The sequence below is a fragment of the Triticum dicoccoides genome, chromosome 7A (genome assembly GCF_002162155.2).
Source record: "Triticum dicoccoides isolate Atlit2015 ecotype Zavitan chromosome 7A, WEW_v2.0, whole genome shotgun sequence".
Taxonomy (NCBI): Eukaryota; Viridiplantae; Streptophyta; class Magnoliopsida; order Poales; family Poaceae; genus Triticum; species Triticum dicoccoides.
Genome location: NC_041392.1, coordinates 633888738 through 633892999, shown reverse-complemented (window position 1 = coordinate 633892999; position 4262 = coordinate 633888738). Strand labels below are relative to the sequence as shown.

At 42.7% G+C, this 4262-nt stretch overlaps 1 long non-coding RNA gene across 1 annotated transcript; it reads left to right on the top strand.

The window, feature by feature from the left end:
• LOC119328929 lies at positions 1-1205 on the top strand. The gene is made up of 3 exons (XR_005159223.1): positions 1-217; positions 357-573; positions 657-1205. It is a non-coding gene; the product is annotated as an uncharacterized LOC119328929 (long non-coding RNA).
• The last annotated feature ends 3057 nt before the right edge of the window (positions 1206-4262 follow it).

Here is a 4262-nt window from a genome sequence, read left to right as displayed (position 1 = left end):
TAGGAAGCACAAGAAAGTGGGTATGAAAGCTATGAGACGATGGCCAATACAGATATTGACAGGGCTGGAATATCATTAGAGTCCGGCGCCAACGAATATACATAGCGACTTAAAGTGTGACAATATATTCATAAATAGTCCTGATGGAACAGTGAAGATCGGCGACTATATGGTCTGGCGACATTATTGCATCAATGGAAAAAGCAAAGTGTCAAAGGTGTGTGACATTGTGTTTTTCTGACAGCTACGGATCTGTGAAAATATACCTATTCTATTTACTGTGGATACACTCTCAGGTTACTTTGTTTAAAAATTTATTTTAGTCGTGTACTAACAACCATTGTGTTAAAATGCAGGCGCATTAGACTTTATGGCACTAGAACGCTTCACTGGCAATACAATGAGTTGCTTGGGTATTCCAATCCCCTTCGCAGCCTCTTCTGTCAATCCAGCAGCACACCGCTGCCCTTCGCATCCTCCCTGCATCACTGCAACTGGGCCGTGCTCACATCGTCTGCGGTCACATGCGCAATCTCTGCGCTCGACGCTGCCTCCACCGAGATTCATTGCAAGGTCTGTTCATAGCCACGGTTCCTGCTCCGTACCATTGTTGATGCTCCTGTTAATGGATAAGTGTCCAACAAAATTACCTGCAGGGTGCCTGAAACGCCCACTGTTGGGTACATGCATACAACAATTATGCCATGTCTTCCCTATTCGATCGGTCGCACATGTATGTTTCTTTTCCTTCTTTGTTTAGTTTTAAAGAAAAGATTAATTTCTGAACTCACCATATTTTTATACTATATATAAGCATGGATGACTAGAATAGTTGATTGTCAGTTCACTTATATTTCTCCTATGGAAAGGAGCATCAGTTTTACGCATGCTTCCCGGGTCCTTGGTGAGAGGCCTCTGTGATGTTATTCTTTTAGGTAAGCTTTACTCAGGTTGCTACTCATGTCACAGTGTCTGTAATTTAGCTAGAGTCAGGTTCAGAGTTATTGACTGAATTTTTGGGGCACAACCATCAAGCAACCTGAGTAAAGCTTACCTAAGCCAATGATTTTGTTCTTTTAGCTAGAGCCAGGTTCAGAGTTGTTCACTCTGGATTTTTTGGGCACAACCATCAAGCAAGCTAGCACGTATTGTTTAACTGAAGCAAAGGGCAGCTAAGCTATGAATGCTTCATTCTTTGTTCTACACAAATGCAGCTACTATTTGTATTTGATCTGAGAAAAGGTGCAACCAATTGAAGTTATTTTGAAGAATCTGCACCTGAGTATATATATGTTCTGATTTTATAGCCTGCAGAGTCTGTAGACTAAGTTTGTACATTTTGTGAATCGCTTTGTTCCGCTTTCCCTTGGTGTATAGTCTATACTGTATCAGATTATTTACTATGTGCAGATTTGTTTGTGCCATTGCCGATCATGTACTTCTTTCTGTGCTTGGAAGCATAGTCTCATCGTATCCCCTAGATCTGTATAAGTATATTTAGCTCACATACACTTGGCATTTGTTCTTCAAAAGGCGATGTCCTCGATGCTGGACTCCTGGTAACAGTTTATTACATGTTATTTCTTTTTTTGGTGAGTCTTTTCTTGAGATTTAGGATTATGGAGTTAACGGGTGTTACTTTTGACCTGCTAATACAGCTGCGTTAAACTTTTTGCTCTTCGAAAGCAACTATGTAAGTCTGACGCTAACATAATGTTTACTGCTAAAATACTTCAGTAGGTATAACTTAGAGTCAGGAACACAAGTAGAATTTCATAGAAATCTGTCTAGCTCCTGTAGATGAAAGACTTCCTGCAAGTGAGCTCTTGAATAACTCTTACCTCCAGGAAGATGAGGTCTATTCCAGCGCCTTCAATTTCAGTCTCTCTGGTCTCAAGTGTGACTGAAGATGGATGGCAATCTGCAAGTTTCGTGCTTTGGAAGGGTGAATTCTTACTGAAAAATCATATGTATCTTACCGACCATATTAATTTATTGCTAAGGTTTACTCATACCAGTGGTAAATATAGCACTGAAGAAACTTCTAAATCAAACTTTACTTCAGTCTTTAATGACACTACGAATTATTTCAGGCTGTTTAAAGAATGCCGAGTTGTCAAGCGAGGAAATGCAGTGGCTGGCGTTGCCGGGCATGGGACGACGTCTCTAGGCTCCTGCCTGAGGCAAGCCTCTCCGGCCTCCTCGGATGCCCTCTAGGAACTGGCACTGCGTATGATGGTCTCCTCACCTAGCACCTAGGTTGACCTAGCCACCGCCATCGAAGCGGAGAGTTGACAACATATGTATGATTGTTGGACGTGTCAGTCCTGCCATTGACATGTTCAAAACTATGAATTGAGTGATTACAAATATGCTTTGATCAATGAAATGAAAGGATGTTCTGTTACATCTTGTTGTGCAGATATAGGGCTTGAATTATTTTCGATCGTATCATCTTGGCCCTATAATAAAAAAGCGAGTGTGGGAGTGCGCGACCAGTTGCTACCAGTATCAAGGTGCACTTGATGTGTAGTTATCAGTCAATGAGAACCATAGAAAAATGGAGGCATAGACTCTAGGAGTATATATCCGCTCCCCAAAAAAGGGTGTGCTATATATTGAATGGTTCAATATAGGTCAGTGAGTTTGAGGCAACAAAAAGCTTTAGAGCTAAAATCAATAGGAAAGGGTATTTGTTTCTTAAGATGTTTTTTTGATAAATGTAAAAAAATTTGAATTAGTTAGTTAGTAATAAGAGAGAAAAGGAGACCATGACTTGATTGTCTATTTATCCTTGCTCCATATTCGAAGTTTCTGCCAGCTGCTGTCGTCAACCTACCCTTGCATGCCATCTACTTCCAATTCACTTTTGCGAGAGGTGCATGCCCGACCGTCGACATTGATGCATCCTCTCACTCAACATCGTGTCTCCGCAGGATGGAGCTTAGATCGGTGAACCGCATAATGGTCAACAAAGAGGCAAAAAGTAGATGATTTTGACGCTTTCGATGGTGCATGCGGAGATATTTTTCACCTTTTGCCTATAGCAACACACGGGTCTTCTGCTAGATGAGACTAGGGCGAAGCCCACCGTCATTATAAATTTTCATAATTACAAGTCGGTGTAGGAAGGGGCTCATGAAAGCCGCGTGCTAGAGTGTGATGACCAATCCCCGGTTCGGCCGTTGGCACCCATCAACAATGCACAACAGATCAGACTTTGAGTGACCCTCCACAACCCAAGTCCTTGATCCCGCTCATGGTAGTGAAGCACTGCGATGGCCGCCAATGACACCCTACTCAGGGTGCTACTTTCCACGACGGCCTCCATGTTGTCACTGTAGCGGGATGCGTGAGACCAAGTGTAGGGAATAGCTTGCGGAGAGCGATCCTCATGTCCAGCTCGACAAGATTAGTTTTTAATGTTTTAAACATTCCATTGTGATTGCATGTTAATGACATGTGTGTCGCAATGGCTAGGATTGACGAAGTCCAGACATGTTGTGATTAGAGGACACTGCGGTAATCGCCGGTAGTGAGGGACTAAGAAAAGTGGTGACACGGTGTCGGTGAGGGACTAAGACAAGTGGTGACACGGGTGGGACACCGTGTTAAAATAGAAGACGTTGAATTGTGGGGGTCTTGAGCCGTATTTATCGGGCCCGTTGCAACGCACGGGCATGTTTACTAGTAACTTAATTAACTGTGCACGCATGTGAATCAGCATGTCACGTACATACGCGCCGTCGAGAAAGCCAACTTGGAGGCGTATGGAAATTGGGCTCGACCAAAGGTAGTGTTGGCTCCTTATTAATCTCCGATATTTTTCTGTAATGCGGCCGAATAGAATGATACAATTTCCTTTGAATTTTGTTCTGGAAGCTACCTTGATCTCTTGACTTGTTGGGCCATGTTAATCCTCCCCAGCGTCCCATTTTTTTATAGTCCAAATCTGGTTGTATTATGTGTGCAGGACCGTGCAGAACATCTCTTGAATCTAATGCATGCACCGCGTCATTGGTCTTTGGTCTGTTAATTATAGAATTAACTCTCGGTCCACACAACTGACGCAAGTTACCATCCTTTCCTTGATGAAATATGGATGCATGCACTTCATTATTTGCTGTAACTTTTTCATGGCTTAATTCTGTAACTAGCTCAGCTTGAATAGTATCATCAGTCACTGGTACCATGGCCGTATCAGAACCTACTTCTCTCGCCCTTCTCTCTCTCTGAAACACAGACTTTCTCGAAAAGGGAGG